The 21,119-nt window shown below is 43.9% G+C and overlaps 1 long non-coding RNA gene across 1 annotated transcript; it reads left to right on the top strand.

The window, feature by feature from the left end:
• On the top strand, window positions 1–20,802 carry LOC136587884 (uncharacterized). The gene is made up of 3 exons (XR_010787511.1): window positions 1–91; window positions 14,390–14,449; window positions 19,366–20,802. It is a non-coding gene; the product is annotated as an uncharacterized lncRNA (long non-coding RNA).
• Window positions 20,803–21,119: the final 317 nt, after the last annotated feature.

Raw genomic sequence — 21,119 nt, 5'->3', positions numbered from 1 at the left:
CACAGGAAGTAGATGAACTGGAGTGTGAATAGAAACAAGTCATTAGCAGAGCAGACGGAGACACAAGAGGAACCCAACTCAACGCTCACCAGTAAGTGTCTCCTAGCATCTACAGTATCTGCTCTTTCCTCTCTTATTACCTCCACGTCTTTCAGTGTATTGTCCTCAGTCAGCTCCTCTCTTCTCACTTTGATGATCAGCAGTAGATCTTCAGGTCCTATGGTCTATCACATGTGAGAAGGACAGTCCATGTGGTTCAGGAACGCCATCATCTCGTGCTAGTCACTGATTGTATCACTGGTATAGAACTTCTTCAGGGTCCTACGGGACCACAAAATGTCTCAGATATCATATGGAGGCATTCTGAGGTTCCCAATATGATCATGGAGACCAGAGACATCATGATGATGTTCAAGAATCTACTAATGGATCTGCACATTGTAGCCCTTTTGGGATCATTAAGGGGCTACAGAGCTTGCCCCAAAATATACACCCAGTCATTGTCAACCCATGACATTCTTACCCCTTAATGAGAGGCCTATTTTGTGTCTTACGAACTAAGTGATTTTCCTCATTACATTAGAGCCGTAACTCATTGATATAGCTGTATGAGTGTTTGGGGTTTTTTGGGATGAGTTGTATTTTACAATGGCATCACTCTTGGGTACATAAATTGTTTTTAGGGGAAACAGAAAAATGTCTCCGAAATTCTGCTGTTGCATTTTTTTCTTACAGTTTTCACAATATGGCAGAAATAATGACATAAGTTTCTTCTCTCATCAGTATGATTGCTGCGATACAGAGTTTAAATAGATGTTTTTATTTTTCCTACTATCGCTCAATAAAAATATATTTTTAAAGAAAAACCACTGACCGCATAGCTACATTCTAAGACCCAGAACATTTCTATTTTTCCGACAAAGTTGTCGTTGCGGGAAAAGTTGTCATTTTTATTGTTGCAGTTTGGGGATACAGGTGACTTTTGGATTGCTTTCTATTACATTTTTTGAGAGGTGAACAAAAGAAAAATAGGAAGTCTGGTGTTAGTTTTTTTAAATTATCTTTACGGTGTTCACCACGTGCGATACTATTTTCATTGTCTTGGTCGCTACAAGATGCAGTAATACCTTTTATGGGCTGCTCTTCAAAAACATTTTTTGGTATTTTATCCATTCAGAATTTTCCTGGTTGAGAAAAATTCATGTATTTTTTTAAACTGGATTTTTTTATATTAAACTTTATTAAGCTTCTTTGAAACTATTTTAGCACCTCAATGGTAGTAAATTTAGTACCTAATAGATTCTGCAGGAGGTTGGGTTTAATAGACAGAGTGACATGGCAAACATGGAGGCCTTTGTCAGGCTTCTGGCTGCCATGGGAAACCATTGGTACCTTGTAATTTCATTGCAGGGTACCAATGGGTGACGGAAAGAGCCCCCTTCTTCCTATCATCTGCTTACATGCTGCAGTTGCTATTGATTCTAGCATGTAAGGGGTTAAACTTTCAGGATAGGAGGGTTCTCTATTCCTGACTGTTAGAGCAGGAGCCTGGGTGTCAGTTGTCAACCAAGCCACCACCTTAAAAAGAGGTTTAAAGCCTATTAGTGAGGTCAGTAAAAAGGTATATTGGCCATCACTAATGGGTTAAGGTTCTTGGTAACTTTTTGGTAGCACCATATATATCGGTTCAGGTAACGTTTTCTTTGTATTTGTTGTATTGACGCCTCAAATGCAGATAGTCAACGCTTGTAAAGATAAGATTTGTAGCTAATGCTGTAGTTTTGGTACGTCATCCCTGACCTGGCTGTGGGTAATGTTAGGACCCTAGAAATCAGGTGGTGTAAATGTCTGAGTGCTCGTTCTTTGCGGAACAGGCTGTTTTGCTGGTACTGTGTTAAATATAAGGCCGCCTGTCCATGGGGCGGGTCGGACCCCGCATGCAGAATCCCGCAGCGGAGTTCGACCCGGTGCCCAGTTGGTGACCCCTGCGTACTTGCTCGGTGTCTTCTTCTCTGTACTATGGATGTGCCGGCCTGCGCTTTGGCACACATGCGCAGGACAGAGGATGCCGCGCCGCTGCTATGGTGATGACGCGGCTCTCACAGTGATTCTGCAATGATGATTGCAGAATGTCAGCGGGACGCACGGCTTCCATTGACTTCAGTGAAAGCCGTCAGTAAGTAGCCTGCACAAAATCGCAGCATGATGCGATTTCTTCTCCACGAGCGGAAAATCGCAAGCAATTTCCACTCGTGGGCAGGAAATCGCGCTTTTACATTGCATGCTATGGAGCTGGGTTTGCTGTTGAATCCCGCTCCGTACGTCTTAGTGCAAACCCGTCCGTGGACAGGAGCCCTAAGTTGGCTTTAACATTTATTATTTGCTGTAGAGACAGGGGATACGATAACAAAAGCGAAATCCATCATCATTTTTTTTCTGCTCGCCATGCAGTACAAATAATATTACAGATGTTTTCCATGGGTTGTTATGGTTGCGATGATACCAAATACATAGATGTTTTTCAAATGTTTTCTTACTTTTATTACATAAAGGCATTTTTTATGAGAAAAGAATGTTTTGTTTTCAACTTTTTTTGTCCTTGTAGGGAACACTTAATTACTTTAAAGGGGTTTTCCCTCTACCTAAAATTCCTTCCCAGCCACTCTGTCCTTCCTGGTTGCTGATGACCTCGAAATGTGACTGCTGCAGCCAATCAGTGACCACAGCAGGGATCTTCTATAGCCAGTGATTGGCTGCAGCAACCTGGAAGAACAGAGTGCTTGTGAAACAATCTTAGGTAGCGGGAATACCTCTTCAAATGTTATCTCATAATGTATTGGAACACGGAAGTACATAGAAATAAAGGGGCCCCGTAACAAGAATTAACATTGGGTCCCCCCAAAAAAATATATATTGTGAGCCTCCTCATCCATGAACTTCCAGGCTCCGAGTTTTCTCTGATGTTGGCTGTCAATCACATTCATCTCCCCAAGATAATGGTGCAAGCTTGGTTTTTGTGCTCGTGCCACCATCATGATGTAATAACCCATTTACTCTGGGTGGGGATATACCTCTAAAGCTCAGCACTGTGGTTAGCGATCGGGTCTTGGGTTTAAACCCAACCAAGAACAACATCTGCATAGATCTTGTATGCTTTTCCCATTCTCCGGTTTTCTCCCACAATCCAGAAACAAACTAATATGAAATTGGCTGTAGTATGTACATAATTACATTGGGAGTCCCACTAGGGATGGGGACAGACGGGAAGGATAGCCATCTCTGTCCAGTGCTGCGGAGTAGGTTGGTGTCCTATAAACAATGGGAAGAATAATATGTGTCGTTTGGCAGATGTCCCTCTGAAACGCTCTTCAGAAGAACAAAAAGTGTATATATTAAGGTAGTGATGCCCAACCGGCAGCCCAGGGGCCACTTGTGACCCTTTGTGCTTGATTTGCAGTCTTTAGACAAATTCGAATTTGTAAGGTACAGATGCCTTTGCCAAGAAATTCATATGTGTATGTGTATTTCTACACCCAGCCCTGGCTGAATTTGGTATGCCGGATTTGATGGAGTTGAGGGACGTAGAGGCCGCCATAATATGTTGGGTTAACCAGCACTATGCTTAAATGCATACAATTTTGCAGCACAAGGCTGCCACTAGGGGGAGCCCTAGAATCTGCCCTTTTTTTGTGTGACTGAGGGTGGTTTGACAATTGCGCTTAGGGTTACATTTTCCTACTCCATTTGGGGAGCAGGAAAGGAGAGATTCCTCATGGCTAAACGGCTCAATCTCTAGAAAGAACCGAACAGTGTCAGATGGACCCCATTGACTATAAGGGGTCCATCCAGTTTCTGCTCACCTGCCCGGCTTGTGGACGAAAGAAAAAGTGCTTCATGCAGCGCTGTTACTTCTGGTATTTTGAGCCAGATCTGTGATGGAACCTCCGACAACTCGCCAGAGGATTTTAAATGTGTCATTGAGTTTCATGAACTTGGGCATAGAATTAACTTTATCTACACATTATCTTACCCCCGGAAGCATTGTACCTCTTATTACTTAATGGCAGGGGATGTGGTTTTCAGATTAATTAGCTCTGGGGAAATGTTGATCTACTGTGCATCTAGGTCAAAATATTTGTGTACATGGCTCATTGAAAGATCTCGGACTTGACCCAGTTTAAGTAGTTTAGGAAGAGTCTATCTAGTGTTGTACACAGAGAACACAGTTCCCCATAGAAAAAAAATCTAAATGAGCCCCCTATTATGGTTTTGCCACCCAGAACAGAATGAGCTGCTGTCCATTTCTCTCACCGTGTGCTTTCCATGACTCATAGACATACTCCCTGCCCCTTGTTTGCTAACAAATACAGTTCCGTCAGACAGTGAAGTCTGGCTGGGGTCCCTCTCCCCAAATGGCCCCATAGCAGTCGCATGGTCTGACTCTATGGTATGCATGTCCTTGGAGCCTCTTCAGTTGCTTTAAGGGTATGTATCACCACGTAGGATTGAGAATCTGCAGCAGGTCTTTTTGTGGAAATGCTGCAGATTTGATGCAGATTTTAAATGGCAATGATCTCCCAGGTCAGCTCATCATCTGCTCTCAGTTATGCTCTCCAGGCCCTGCCAGATGATATCATTATGGTACGTCCAGCTCAGCAATACTCGTCAGATGAACAAGTCACTTTGACCACCAGCTCACCAACATTTCACTGATGGACAAGCTCAAGGCTAGCAATTCACATCAATTGCAGGTCTTTCAGGCTCCTCGCATGGACCATCCGTATTGAGCTTCTTAGCACCGAAACCACTCCTTTTTGTCATTTCCTGTTAGTCCTTCCTATCTGCGATGTAGTGCAGTGTTGTGGTGTTACCATGCATGCTCCCACGATGGTGTTAGCTTCTTCTTGGACTTATGCTGACACTGCACCTTCTGTTAGCTGAAAGCTGAGAAACTGCTCATTCTCACTGCCAGCACATCAAAACAGCATAGTGTACATATATGTATTATATGTTCAAGGCAATAACAACAAGACAGTAAAGTAGTGTATCGAAATGAAACATACAGTATTATTATCTTCAGGGGGAGTATAACGTGTACCCTTATTATAAATAGCCTATTTGTGTGGTCTGCAGAACATGCCTGTGTTGCTTAAAGGGGTAGTAACTGTTCTGACAACTTCTGCTCATCTACTAGTAACATAGTATTTAAAGGGGTTCTGTCATTAAAAAAGAAAAATTATATACTTACCTATTCCTCCTCCATCAGTCTACTTACCAGATCTTCACCTCACTGATCTTCTCCTGTCTCCTGCAGTCACTTCACCTCCAGCTGGCAGATTCTTCTCCTTCCTGTGAGGTTACGTACATTGCCAGTAGTCTTCTTCCTGCCAGCCAATGTATGTTATGTCACAGTTCACAGGCTAGCAGAGGGAGTGCCGATCTACTTCAGAGACTGCTCATACGAGCTGTCTCGGCATAGCTCAGAATTCCTTCCTAGGCAGTGAACGCTATGTCACAGGGATGCGACCTTCACTGGTAAGAGAATGTGAGGAATGCAGCCTTCATAATAAGTCAGCCGGCATGAGGTGAGGTGGCCCCGGGGGAACTGCAGAAGCTCAACCACGAGTAGATGTGGTAAGGAGACTGACAGGGGAGGAATAGGCGAGTATCACATTTTTTTTTATTGCAAAACCCCCTTTAGGGCTGGAATAAGACTTATGTCCATCTAGGTCAGTCTATTAACCATCACTTTAGATCCAGAGGAAGGTAAAAAATCCCCAATGAGGTAGAAGCCAATTTCCCCATTTAAGGGAAAAAAAATTCTTCCATCTGTTAGTCTCATCATTTCTGTAATATACTTGCATTAAAAATATTGTTGCTTTACAACTGTAAATCATGTTAAAAGGGGCTGCTACCATGGTTCTCCCTTTCACCTTCTCTGCAATCCCCTCTTGGTAGCTAGGTACAGAGCTGCTGTAGTAACAAAGACACAGAAACATTTCCTGTGCACTCTGAGGCTGCAGGCTGACTGATCTGCAGACACTGTGATAACGATCGTCGCAACATCCCTCCTGCTGTTACAGCTTGTGTCTCTGCAGAAATTATAGTGGGTTTACTAACCATTTGGCCAGAATGTCTCTCAATGCCTGAATCATCCTGGGAAAGGAGAGGGGCAAGCATTTAGATACTTCCTCTCGGCTGATTGATCCAGAGACAGAGCAATATAGCAGGGGAAGTGAGGGCAAGGAAGTGCAGGACAGTGAACTACTGGCAGAATGCTAGGCTTGCTACAGAAAAATGAAGAAGACCACCTGAAAATCAAAACATAGACATGAAACATGGTGCAAAGAGCAGCAAAAGAGTGTGCAAGAAGAACCTGGTGTATTTTAGAAAACTTGTTGAAAACTCAGGTATGTTTTAAGGTGTCAAGCGTCCCAGCAGTTTGGTGAAGACCACTAGAATTGCAAATCTAGTACTGAGAGAGTGGACTTGTAGCATGATAACTGTCTAACACTTTCCGAACATCCAAGTCAATGTCAATGGGATTCTTGGGCATTGTGTTTTTTCATGCAAAACATGCTAAAAAAATTGTGTCACCAAAAATTGCATTACAAAACTATGGTGTTCTGCCATATAACCACAGTCATGTAGGATTTGAGTTCTCTTCACTCTTAGGCTACGGTTGTAGGGTGTTGTTTGTTTTTGGGATTAGCGAGACTTTCAGTAGTTAGTACCCCCACGATCAATGTTTTGTTAAGTATAGTTATCACAACTCATAAAACATTATTTATTATTATGTATCAATCCAAAATGTTAAATAAATTCTTGTTAGTATGTGTATAGTAACATGCAGTATGTATCTACTGACTACACCACGCCGCCACGATTGCTGCTTGGCCTCACACTGCACGTTTCTGCTTCCTGACAGACAAACAGTTCTACACGGTAGGCTGCATATCTCTTCCTGTTTTCAGAATGTATAGCAAAGTTTTCCACCCACAAACCTGAATGCCTTTGCCTCATCTATTTCATGGCCACAAGAAACATTGTGCAGTCCGCTCTCTGCTGTCTCGGTATCTTCACTACTATCTGGACGAATCAATTTAAAATTTATAGAAATTATCTAAATTGTCAAGTTTTACATATCTATTGTATAGACTCAAGAAGGACATGTAGTGGCCCAGTACATCATCTTGGTCCCCTCCATAAATGTCATACATGTGTGTCTTATGTGGATGCACTGTGCAAGCCTGTCTTGTCATTTCCAGTGTGTGTGTTGCATAGCTGCGGTGCTTGAGAGGTTAACTTCAATAAAATCCAAGCTTGTATGCAAATGTATCAGTCTGTGATGTCATGTGGTATGAGTGAGGGTATAAATAGGAGTGATTGAGAGCGGGAAAGGGTCTTCGTCTTCAATCTGTGTTCAGAGGAGTTCCATCTTGCCTGCTACCTAACACAGAGCCACATGGAAACACCTTCAGCTTTCTTGTGGTGAAGATGGAAGCGAAGGAGAGATACCCTGTGATGATTAAATCCTGTATGTAAGTGGAGTGAGCTCCAATAAGAGAGTGAGCAGTTGTAAGCAATTCTTCAGACGAGGCCAGTGCAGAGGTACTAATCAATCATCGAGTTTCCGACGTGGCTGTCCAGAGCCGGGATCACTGCATAGAAGTACACCCTTTCTAAGTTCTGTCAGAGTGTCTGTGGGGTGACCCTACCCCTTTTACTCCTCCAGAGTGTTCCCTATCAGGAATGGTTCCTGGCAGATAACGTAGAGTACAGGACGGGTGTTATCCTGAGTTTCCTCCCTGACTTCAAATTGCTTTGTCTTGCCAGCACTGTAAAGACTTTAATGAAACTGCCTTGTAATAATTGTTTTCAAGTTTGCTAAAGTAAAATTTACACCGGGCCTTAACCGTTCCTGGAGAACCGTGGCACTCAGAGACTGTCTGTGTCTATAATTATTCTCCGCTGAGGATCATTCTGGTGTGTTGGAACAGTGGCGTCACCTGTGACAACTCCTACCCCCACTTTCCTGTTTATTGGCATTCCCTATCCTAGGGGTGTCTTTGGTGGCCTGCAGTTATACTCTGGCCTTGGCTGCGTGTGTCCCTCAGGGAAAGGATTCTGGTAAGTGTCGCCGTGACAAGCCATTACTTAACCCTCCCAGCTCCCCACATATGTCAGGTGTCTGGGGTCTCCTTGTGGGACGCTGTAGACATGTCAAGCTTGAGTGGGTACAAAGGCAGGCAACTAAAGTAATAAACAGAATGGGTGGACTACAATACCCAGAGAGGTGGTCAAAATGGGGATTATTTAGTTTAGAAAAAAGACGGCTGAGGGGCGACCTAATAATTATGTATAATATATCGGCGGACAATACAGAGATCTCTTCCATCATCTATTTATACCCAGGACTGTAACAAGGGGGCACTCTAATAACCATGTATAATATATCAGGGGTCAATACAGAGATCTCTCCTACCATTTATTTATACCTAGGACTGTAACAAGGGGGCGCTCTAATAACTATGTATAGATATATCAGGGGACAATACAGAGAACTCTTCCATCATCTATTTATACCCAGGACTGTAACAAGGGGGCGCTCTAATAACTATGTATAGATATATCAGGGGACAATACAGAGATCTCTCCAATCATCTATTTATACCCAGGACTGTAACAAGAGGGCGCTCTAATAATTATGTATAGATATATCAGGGGACAATACAGAGATCTCTCCAATCATCTATTTATACCCAGGACTGTAACAATGGGGCGCTCTAATAATTATATATAGATATATCAGGGGACAATACAGAGATCTCTCCCATCATCTATTTATACCCAGGACTATAACAAGGGGCCGCTCTAATAACTATGTATAAACATATCAGGAGACAATACAGAGATCTCTCCCATCATCTATTTATACCCAGGACTGTAACAAGGGGGCGCTCTAATAATTATATATAGATATATCAGGGGACAATACAGAGATCTCTCCCATCATCTAGTTATACCCAGGACTGTAACAAGGGGGCGCTCTAATAACTATGTATAAATATATCGGGGGACAATACTGAGATCTCTCATCATCTATTTATACCCAGGACTGTAACAAGGGGGCGCTCTAATAACTATATATAACATATAAGCTCTGTATTTTTCCTAATATATTATAGCTGAAACCTATGCCAGCTCGCAAGTTCTATAGGTTCCAGGGAGTCGCACAGAGGTGCCACAAGATGTGACAAATATATTAAGAGGTTTGAGCGTCTTAATGCATTTATCCCACTTACGTGAGCACATACTTTCTTTAGGCAGGTGTATGAGATACCAACTTAAGTAAATGCCCCCCATTCACTCACCTTCTAGGTGCTCTCATTTAGGAGAGAGGTCACCCCACCTGAGTCACATAATAGGCCTCTTACTAGTCAAGCCAGAATCTTACTGCACACTGATGAGGGGCAAACACCCCGAAACAGCTGTCTGTGTATGGATTCTAGCTTGGTTTTCAATTCCAAATCTTTGTTAAGACCTGTATAAAGGGTTTGACATTGATTTGAGGGAATGCTGCCATCCAGTGGGTGGCGCTGCAGAGGTATTATTCCACTAAGCCCGCCGGTAGGCCAGAAAGCCAAAACTGCAGAACTCTATAATAAGGTAGATAATAATCTTCCTTGCTTCTGGAAAAAGAACAACCCATAAAACTATCGCCATTTTTTACTGTCCACTTTGTACCAACATTTTCCCCGTTCTTCATTTTAGGTTAAAATAACAAACTAAATTATTTAAAGTAGAGCGCCTGTATGAGAAATGCTGATATTATCCCCTTCCTGCTCTAGGCCACCAGGGATGATTACATTAACCTGTTCACTACACTGGACCAGTAGATGATGCTGACATTAACCCTTAGCCTGCTTTAGATCACCAGGGATTTTTGCATTGATTTCTTTAATACGTTATACCAGTAAGAAGGTTGAGATTAATCCCTCAAGTCCCTAGACCACCAGGGAAACACTTTACCCAATATCAAATGATGTATGCTGGAACGTGCATGCTTTATAAAGGAGTAAAATAATAATAAGTAATAACTACCCTAATCACTAGACAGGCTCATGACCCTAGGGGTATTAAATAATATAAAGTGCCCCTCCCCGATATTATCACACCCCCTATTTATACAGTTGGTATTTTTTGATAGAAAAGGTGGCAACACTATGAAGTAAGGCCCGATAATACACTGTGTGTCCACTAGATGCAACCCTCTGGAGCACTTATATTTTAAAGTAGTGTTGAGTAGAAATGGCAATTAGAGACATGTGAACATCTGAAATGTGAGATGGAAATATATATATGATTTCTATGGATCAAATATTTGGCCCAAATTCCAGCAGCTTGTTGCTTTCAATCATTACTAAGGCTCTGTCCACAGGTGCAGGAACTGAATGCACTCCATTGTAGTCAATGGTAAGTCCAAAAATAAGGAAACACACAGACATAAAAGACAAACAATGTACAAAGAGCCAGTCCAATAACCATGATTAAGGATGTAAAATATGCGAATGTAGGCTCTTTGGACAGACATGCAGACCTCAGTATTGGGGTCAGCGAAATCGTGACATGGGGAGCTTGGTCACTATCTCCTATATCGCCACTGAGTTTAAATGGTTCAGTGATTGCTTGGGTCCTGCACTCAGTGAATTACCAAGGTCAAGTAAGAGAGCATGTAGTAACGGCACCTCTCAAGGACCCGAGGCCAGAAAGCCCCGAACACTCAGTGGGTAAAAGATGGTAGACGCCCAGAGTGCTCGGATGCTGTATCAGATTTAGTTCTAGATTCCTGAGATGTTTTTGAAATGCTTAGTTCAATTCATACCAAGTATATATGGTCAACACCGAAATTGTTAGACTTAAAAAGGTCCTTATCTGTAAGATCTTGGGGTGCGGAACACGAATAGGACCATGAAAATTATTAATCGGCCCTCGTTTTGACGATATTTCATATAGTTTATTTTCCGTGTTTCACCGTGTAAATGTATCCCGTAGGACTGTAACAACATCCTTACCGTTACCATAACTTATGGCAGCTACTGAATTCCATTGAGTATAACAAGTACAGCTGGCACCTCTGTGGTGATTTGAAGGTAGTTGCCCTTTTAATGGGACTGCAGCTGGATATACAAAATACATGTGTTTCTTATGTGAGTGGGAGAGCCGAGCAAGGGAATTGCACTACTTGCAGATGTAATGGACTCACAGACAAAATGTAGTAGTTGGAGAGAAGAATATCCAGCACCCAGCTCTGGTCGAGGCTCACAAAATCCTGCTACCACCCCTTCACATCAAACTAGCTTTCCAATACCTTCATGAAAAATTCTCTCTACTCAGCGAGGCAAAGATTGAGGCCTTAGTCAGACGGGCGTTTTTTCGCGCGATTTGCGAATCGCATGATGGATGCGCATCCACAAATCGCATGACCGGGGCCCGAACATCGCCCAAAAAACTGCTCCTAGCCGCGTTTCATTAGAAACGGGCCGGAGCTGTCCAGCGCATTGCATTCAATGGAGCCGGCAATACAGCTGGCTCCATTGAAAGCAATGCGCTGCAGGCGAGTGTGGGATGAATTGTCGGGAAGGGCTTAAATATATAAGCTTTCAATGGAGCCGGCTGTATTGCCGGCTCCATTGAATTCAATGGGCAAACATCGTTCTTCTCTGCCACAGCTGTTACAGCTGTGGCAGAGAAGAATGATTTGTCTTCTATATGTTCTCAATGGGGTCGGCGCTGCTGCCACCGGCCCCATTGAGCGCATATAGAGAAGAGAACAGGAATCGCAGATCGCAGATAGGTGCGATCTGCGATTTCTGTTCTATAATTTATCGGACGAGCACATAAAAAGCACTCATGTGTCCGATACCATTGCAAAGCAATGGTTTTAAAAAAATCGCCGGACGCACGCGCGCGCAAATCGGGCGAGAAAACGCCCGTCTGACTGAGGCCTAAAGAGGGAGTTTTTGTGGGTCCTCAGATTCAAGAGCTCTTCAAAGATGACCGATTCAACAACTTGCTGCTGGGTGATGTGTCTACACAGGTGTCTACAAACTTTCTCTGGAATGTTAGGGCAGAAAACTACAAGGGACAAGTACAAGACATGGTGATGCAGTATCAGAAACTTGGCTGCAATATGTCTCTAAAGATCCACTTCCTTCATTCCCATCTGGATTTCTTTCCAGACAACTGGGGTATGGTTAGTGATGAACATGGCGAACGTTTTCATCAAGATATTACACCAATGGAACAAAGATACCAGGGAAAATGGTCCACTACCAGCTGGCTGACTACTGCTGGACACTACCATGCTGGCTGACTACTGCTGCACACTACCATGCTGGCTGACTACTGCTGGACACTACCATGCTGGCTGACTACTGCTGCACACTACCATGCTGGCTGACTACTGCTGGACACTACCATGCTGGCTGACTACTGCTGGACACTACCATGCTGGCTGACTACTGCTGGACACTACCATGCTGGCTGACTACTGCTGCACACTACCATGCTGGCTGACTACTGCTGCACACTCCACTACCATGCTGGCTGACTACTGCTGGACACTACCATGCTGGCTGACTACTGCTGGACACTACCATGCTGGCTGACTACTGCTGGACACTCCACTACCATGCTGGCTGACTACTGCTGGACACTACCATGCTGGCTGACTACTGCTGGACACTACCATGCTGGCTGACTACTGCTGCACACTACCATGCTGGCTGACTACTGCTGGACACTACTATGCTGGCTGACTACTGCTGGACACTACCATGCTGGCTGACTACTGCTGGACACTACCATGCTGGCTGACTACTGCTGCACACTCCACTACCATGCTGGCTGACTACTGCTGCACACTCCACTACCATGCTGGCTGACTACTGCTGGACACTACCATGCTGGCTGACTACTGCTGGACACTACCATGCTGGCTGACTACTGCTGGACACTACCATGCTGAAATGACTAATTTTATTTTAGTAACATGACTTTTGTAAATATTTGTTGACAGGTATATAGTTGAAATCACTAGATTAAAAATGGTGCTTAAACTGAGCATATGCTATATTCCTAAGAGGTTTCCCTGCCTATATTGACAGTTCATCAGGAACCATTTAGACACTATTTCTATAAAATTGGGCAGATTGGAATATAGTAATGAAATAAAGCTGAACCGTATGGATATAGATCTAGAATTCTTAAGGCAGTTTCACTAGTGTATAGGAGCGAGACTGGATACTGACCCGTGTACCGACCTCTGGCCTTCCCTGACCACGCTACCAATCCTCACCGGTTACAACAAGAGACTCCAACCCTGACCCGGATCGTTACACACTGCCACTTTAATGAGCAGATGATTTTTGCAATGTTCTTTTTTTTGCTGGTCAAAGAGTAGTCACTTTTTTTGACATTTTTATACTGTTTTGATTGTTTCAGACACTGAGGTTTTTCTGGCAGTTTTTCATGGTATTTTTTGAATCGAAGCCCGAAGTGGATCCAGCAGGAAGGACTCTCATATCTCTTGAATCTATTTATGATTTGGGCTTAAAAAAACTGTACAAGAACTCTAATGCAGTGTGTAAAGCTACCCTCGGCTGGTTCCACACACAGTTTGTGTTTTTTTTGCAAAAAGCCAAGGTTTTTGGTGCGTTGACACATTTGTGTTTCTTATGGCAAAAAAACCCCATTGCATCCAGATTTTTTGCTGAAGGTCAAAATGCCCATCACTGTTGTGTATTTTTTAAAGGCCTTTTTCTCTCTTTTGCTATGTTCTTTAGGTGCGTGGTGGTTTTTGATGTTTTTCCATAGGTGTCTCTATAGGAAAAAAAGTTCTCAAAGAATCAAGATGGCAAGAGACCATTCAAGATGGCTGTATCACTTTTCTGACTACCTGAGTCACAGACAGTCTGCTTTGATTGGAGAGCGCTGGCCTATCAGAGCAGTGTATAGTCTTTTACACTAGTAATGTACTACCAATGCACACATGCATCAGGTAGTCCGAGAAGCGGTGCTGCCATCTTGGATTTTCCGGGACTGGAGGGTCACTTTAAATGTGATTACTGTGAATGAGGTGGGCAGCCCAGAATGATCCCCGGCCCACTGAACCTCCATTCACTGAGCGATGGTTTTACACAGGAACGATTATCCCTGCGAAAATGTTGGGCTCCTATGCTCAACAAGTCCTCCCATATAAAAGGGTCTTTACTCCGGGTGTCCTTGATTATGTTTGTTACATTACATACAGATTTGCAGGTGACTTTTATACGTTCTTATGTATTGCTATACAGTGTGATAATGTCAGTTTATACTTTTAAAACAGGAAGAAAACAAGAAGAAGAGATTGCAAGACCTGGTCATGGAAAGAAAAATCAGGAATTCGGTAAGAATCATGCTCCTGTAGCAGCGATGTACACAGAAATTATAAGGCTGGGTTCACACGGGACGGAATTAGGATGCCCGCGGCTCCTAATACCGGAATTAGCCAGAAATGTGAATGAGATTTCGCAAAAATCTCATCCACACGGAGCGGCCAATCCGTTGTGGCACAGCTGGGTGGAAACAGACATGCAGCACGGAATTCAGTTCCGCGGAATGTCAATTCTTTTTTTTTTCCGCTGCGGCCCCAATCCTCTCTATGGGAATAGAAAGCCGCAACGGAATGCCAGCGGCCGAACCGCTCCAAAACCCGCTGCGAAATGCTGCGCGTTTTGAAGCTGCGGCTCTCCTGTGGAAATCTTACAGTTTTTCAGTGCAGCCAAGAACCCGGCCTTAGGCTCCAGAACAAAACTCAGAATGTCCCCTTTATTAATTTACTTAGAATTATATTATTTGTAATGCAATAGGTTGAATATTTTGGCAGCATGCAACCACCTCTAGGGGGAGCTAAGTGAATACAGCTTTGTACAGCTGAAATAAAAAAATACTAATGATGAAATATCATCAGGATAGGTTATCAATAGTTGATTGTCTGGGGTCTGTCGCTCAGGACCCGACTGATCAGCTGAACGGGCGCATGCTGTCAGCGCCGCAATAACACAAAAGTTGGAGCAGAAGCCTCCCCGCCGACCTCCATGTAGTGGCCGGTGCTTGTAAATGCAGGCATGGCTCTCGTTGAAATCAATGGGAGCCCTGCCTGCAGTTAAAACTGCCAGCCATTATAAGGAGATTGGTGCGGAGGCTTCTCCTCCGACTTCTGTGTATTTGGAGCAGAAGCTTCTGCGCTGACCTCCCATGTAATGACCGGTGCTTGTAACTGTAGGCGCATTGCTTTCAATGTGAGCTGTGTCTGCAGTTACAAGCGCCGGCCACTACACAGAGGTCGGCGCGGAGGCTTCCACGCCAACCTCTGTGTTATTGCAGCGCTGACAGCATGCACCCACTCAGCTGATCGGTTGGGTCCCAGGCGGTGGACCCTGACTGATCAACTATTGATGACCTATCCTGATCATAGAATGGTGGAGTTGAAAGGGACCTCCAGGGTCATCGGGTCCAACCCCCTGCTCAGTGCAGGATCACTAAATCATCCCAGACAGATGTCTGTCCAGCCTTTGTTTGAACACTTCCATTGAAGGAGAACTCCCCACCTCCCGTGGTAACCTGTTCCACTCATTGGTCATCAAAAGAATTTCCCTGGAAAATCCCTTTAAGGCGACAGCTAATCTGTCCTGACCAACCTATATGGCTATTTCTAACTAGCACATTGAAATACACTCATTGTCACAATAATCCCTCTCCTAGAAGTAGTTGGAGGGGATGAAATTTTCTATGTGTGATTACAATATCAGAGCAAGAGGGTCATTTATTGTGGGGAACTGACCCCTGTAGGGAGGCTCTAGTACCCTGTTGTACCGCCTCTAGCTTGGATACAAGATGTGATACAGGCAGGCATGGAGGCTCTAGTACCCTGTTGTACCACCTCTAGCTTGGATACAAGATGTGATACGGGCGGGCATGGAGGCTCTAATACCCTGTTGTACAGTCTTTAGCTTGGATACAAGATGTGATACGGGCGGGCATGGAGGCTCTGGTACCCTGTTGTACTGCCTTTAGCTTGGCTACAAGATGGGATACAGGTGGGCATGGAGGCTCTAGTACCCTGTTGTACCACCTCTAGCTTGGATACAATTTGTGATACGGGCGGGCATGGAGGCTCTAATACCCTGTTGTACAGTCTCTAGCTTGGATACAAGATGTGATAGGGGCGGGCATGGAGGCTCTAGTATCCTGTTGTACTGCCTCTAGCTTGGATACAAGATGTGATACGGGTGGGCATGGAGGCTCTAGTACCCTGTTGTACTGCCTGTAGCTTGGATACAAGATATGATACGGGCAGGCATGGCGGGTCTAGTACCCTGTTGTTCCGCCTCTAGCTTTGATACAAGATGTGATACAGGCGGGCATGGAGGCTTTAGTACCCTGTTGTACTGCCTCTAGCTTGGATAGAAGATGTGATATGGATGGGAATGGAGACATACAGCTTCTGTATGGTATTCTGCCGTATATCAGTCCACATTCACTGTAACTGAGCTTCTGGATCATGCAAACCCGAAGGCTACTGAAATTGGTGGCCAAAACCCTGTTTCGCCGCCTGTAGTTTGGATACCAGATGTGATATGGGCAGACATGGAGACATAGAGGTTTTGTATGGTATCCTGTGGCATATCTCCCCCTTTTCATGCTGTAACAGCCTCTCGATTGTGCAAACTTGTAGGCTGTCAAAGTTGGTGTCCCAAATGGTCCCATACATGTTCAGTTGGTGATAAATTTGGTGACCAGGCAGCCAAGTAAGTATGACAATGTTGTGGGGACATTCCTGTGACGCCCTGTTTCTGGCCGAGCATTATCCTGCTGGAAAATGCCTCTTGGAAGCCGCCATGAGAGGAACACATGTGGCTGCAGGATGTCCTAAACATATCGCTGAGCTGTGCAGCGGCCGGGTCCAGATCTTTGGCTGGGGGAGACAGCGGGGGTTCAAGATGGTGGGGGATCACAATGGTACTACCGTCTCCTCTTGGTACCTCCAAACACACGGACAGACCTGGCTACACACAGGGGAATAAAATTAGCAGCCATGCTATGGAACTCTCAGTACTTATCTGTTCACGTGATGCCAGTTCCTTTTCTGAGGGATTAATCATCCGAGTTAAATAAATAAGTTCACAGTCAAAGATGTAGTTTTAAACCGGAGGCACATGGGTTACTTTTACTTACAATTTCCCACTTTGATTTTCCAAGAATAACATATTACAGATAGTCTTAGGTACAACACTTTGGTAAGTAAGAGTCTCTTCTCCCATTAGTACCGTCATCATCAGGCTCAGTTATCTGATGGTAGAAGTGCTTTTAATTATCCCCCTCTACTCTTCCTTAGTCAGACCTCATCTGGAATACTGTGTCCAGTTCTGGGCACCCCACTTTAAAAAAGACATAGACAAACTGGAGCAAGTTCAGAGAAGAGTTACCAAGATGGTGAGCGGTCTGCAAATCATGTCCTATGAGGAACGGTTAGGGAGACAGAACTGCCAACACCATCAAGAATGGTGACACTAATGTCAACACAATAAATAAACCCCCATACATACAAAGTCACAAAGACAATAAAACTGGGGTAGACAAACACCACTACTAGAGGTGACTGACTATCATATGCGATGGCCCCCCAGACCATCACACCAGCAGAGGGTGCAGTGTATCACTCCACAGCAAAGGCAGGATTGAGGCGCTCATCCCGAGGTCTCCAGACACGAACACGGCTGTTGTCAGTGCCCAAACTAAACCCGGTTCCACTCTTTAGCAATTCAGTTTCATTGTTCACAACATCACTGCAAGCGGTGGGTGTCAAAGGCCGTACATGTAATGGGCGCTGTGAGACCAAATGTCCTTCAGCCAAGTGACTGGAAATGGTACTGACAAACACAGGAGCCTGAAATGATGGTCCCACTTGTTTCTGGATAATGGACAACAATACAATTGCTGCTCGTGCTTGTCAGACGATCAGACGATCCTCTCTACTGGTGGTCTGTCGGGGGCGTCCTGAGCCTGGTCACCTTGTGTGCCCTCACACATCCACTGGTCCCAACACCTCCTTTTAGTTTGGTAAGAACGCCCCAGGTAACCACAATTCGTCCATACTTCCAGCTTCTCACATCCCAATAATGCGCCCCTCTCAGACTCTGGTAACGGGGTGAAATCTCTTCTTTGTGTCGTAGAGGCGTCTAGCGGTCAACAAGCTCTACACAAGTGGAAGAAGAGGTCACTACACACAAGGGGCCTCAGAGAACCTCTTATAGGCCAAGGGGGAACCAGTTTTAGGGCCTCAGGTGGCAAGACTATTAATCTAATCACACCACAACTCTCGTCATTTGTATATCTGCCTGAGATAGAACTGCATGCCCAGTTTTTGCAGCAAAACAACTTGTTCTAGGGGCGGGATTTTTTCTTTACAAAAAGTGTACCTGTAATCTACACAGAGTGCCCCTCATACTCTCTATTAAATAAAATAGAATTTTTTTTCTTCCTAAAATGTTATGCTTTTATGCAAAACTGCATGAGTGTAAAGTGTTGCCTGCTAATTTCACAATATGTCAGAAAGGATTAAATGAGTTTACGCACAATGAACATTTAGCACTTATTCACAGAGCAGGTGATAAATGTCCAATAACTGCAGGGCCCCTACCGATGGCCACCCACTGATCCCTAGAATGAGGGTCCTGAGCCCTCCATTATTCCTGTACAATTTCGAGTAAAGGTCCATTTACATGCAAAGATAATCATTCAAAAGATAGGTTTTGAGCAATTGTTTTGCATAAACTACTAATGGACACTAATGTCCATTAGCAGCTTAGCACCTTCATTTGCATGTAAATGTGCTCCATGAGCTGTATACAGAGAACAGCAGGTGGTCTGTTCTGTGCATTCAAGTCTTTGTTCTGCCACTTGGCTGCAAGCTGAATACAATGTAATCAGCAGCTCCCTTGGAGATTACAGCACCATGGACAGCAAACACAGCATGTGGTCTGTGCTATCTTCTCTCCAGCTGAATGATGGATTTTATGCTCACCTAAAAATCATTGTTCAGCTGAAAAGTGAAAGATGGGAGCATTAACACAACGATATCGCTCAAACAATGGCTTTTGAGCAAATTTTGTGATAATTGTTGAGTGTAAATGGTCCTTAAGAACTTGAATGAATGTTTATGGGGCGGAGGAAACAGCAGCAATGTTAGGATTGGCTTAATTTGATGAACCTAATAATTACAATAAATTTATTAGTGTCTTTTCTCTTTTCTCTACCCAGGGCACACTGTTAGTAGGGTCATGGTTCAGCTTGCTGCAGGTTACACTAGCGTCATCCTCTAACCAGTCCAGTGACAGCACACTGACTGTTGTCTTACTAGTGCTACTGCTCATTTTCCTTTGTGTTGCGCTCATCCTGGCATGGAAAAAGCTGATTCGCACTAGAGGAGGTGAAGTCTACCATCCACAAGAGCTGTGGGGAAGAGCACAGAAGATCGTGCAAAATGCTAAGACTAGATGGAGTCCTGGAGAGCAAGAAGAAGACAGCACGCTAGAGGACAACCAAGATGAAGAAGATGAGGAAGATGAGGCAGAACCAAAGGATGAAGAGCCAGATATTACAGCCTTATAGTAGCCATAGTCGTGCGGAACATCCATCCCACCACCAAGTGAAATTGTTGAGGTACCATTATGAAGTTGAGTCAAGTTTTATTTGATGGGGTTCCGATAAAGATACACATTGTTACAGTGAATTTATTCAAGTATTTCATATCAAAATATGGTGAATGGGTATCTGCCTTGGCTTAGAGGGGTTTCAAGTTCTTTGAATGGAAACTTGTCGGAGATGGAAAATGAAACACTTATCAAATTTGGTGAAATTACAGGGGTTTCCCAATTCCCCAAATGGTCCATATTTCTAATATACTTGGTGCCGTTCCTGTGCTGCTGATAAATGGGTTAAGTATATTAGAATATATCTTCTAACATGGTGGACCATTTCATATAAACTTTTAGGGGTTGAAAACCCCTTTAAAATCCTGCCCATTTCTATATACAGTGCCAGGGTCATTGGAAGCATCAGCCCTATGGACAATAGGCTAACGTGGTCTTGTCATGTGGCTGTTGGTTTCAGGGGACTGAGACAATATTTTCAACAAAACTATGAGTGTTTTATTTTTCAGTTTCCCCAAGGTAAACCCTTCCTCTAAAATGTCCAAAGCCAAACCTTGCCTTTACGGGTGCTTAAGACCACTTATGCACAACCACTACCATGCTCTGTGTGGGGAGATGAGCAGCATCTTGCTGTTTTCCCATGCACCTCATGGTCGCCACAGGTGTATAGACTTTATCTTGAATATTGGTAGGCTGTAAACAAGGCTGTAGTGCCAAGGTGCGAAACAAGTAGACCAAGATACTGGTAGATTCCCAATCGGTCAAGTTCAGCTCATTAATGGGAACGCTTCATCTAGTCTGGAACTTATAGGTCAACTAAGTGAAGTGGAGCCCATCAATAATTGGCATAGTCCACTGGGTGGGTACTCTTGTTTTTCTCCTGTTACCATACTGACTGACACATGCTTCCCTCCTCTGCTTCATTGCAGTAATTCTTCTGTAATAAGATGTGCAAATGCTACAAATATCTTGTTTTTACTAAATTTTAGAGTAAAAATTTGAAGGCTTGTAATATGTATTGAAAATTAAAATCATCATGTGAAAATTTTGTATTTGTAAAAATATTTAGCCAATTGTATAAGCATAGCTTCTGCGCCCAAAGGAAAGGGAGGGGGCCATCTTCACTGTATACAGTTATACATATTTATTGATTCATCAATCACAAATGTCTGCCAACCCCCGTCTCGACAACAGCTACCCTTGATGGAAAAAACCCCAACTGGTCAATCAGGGAGGAATGGAGCAACACATTAAACTAAGATTTTGGCAAAGATCTTAAAGGGATATTTTGATCCCCTATCTTGTGAATAAGGAATAACTAGCTGATTGGTGGGGGTCCACCTGGTAGGACCTCCCGCGATT

This window comes from Eleutherodactylus coqui, chromosome 13 (assembly GCF_035609145.1).
Source record: "Eleutherodactylus coqui strain aEleCoq1 chromosome 13, aEleCoq1.hap1, whole genome shotgun sequence".
NCBI lineage: Eukaryota > Metazoa > Chordata > Amphibia > Anura > Eleutherodactylidae > Eleutherodactylus > Eleutherodactylus coqui.
The sequence above is the reverse complement of the archived record's forward strand: the minus strand, read 5'-3'. Positions and strand labels throughout refer to the sequence as shown.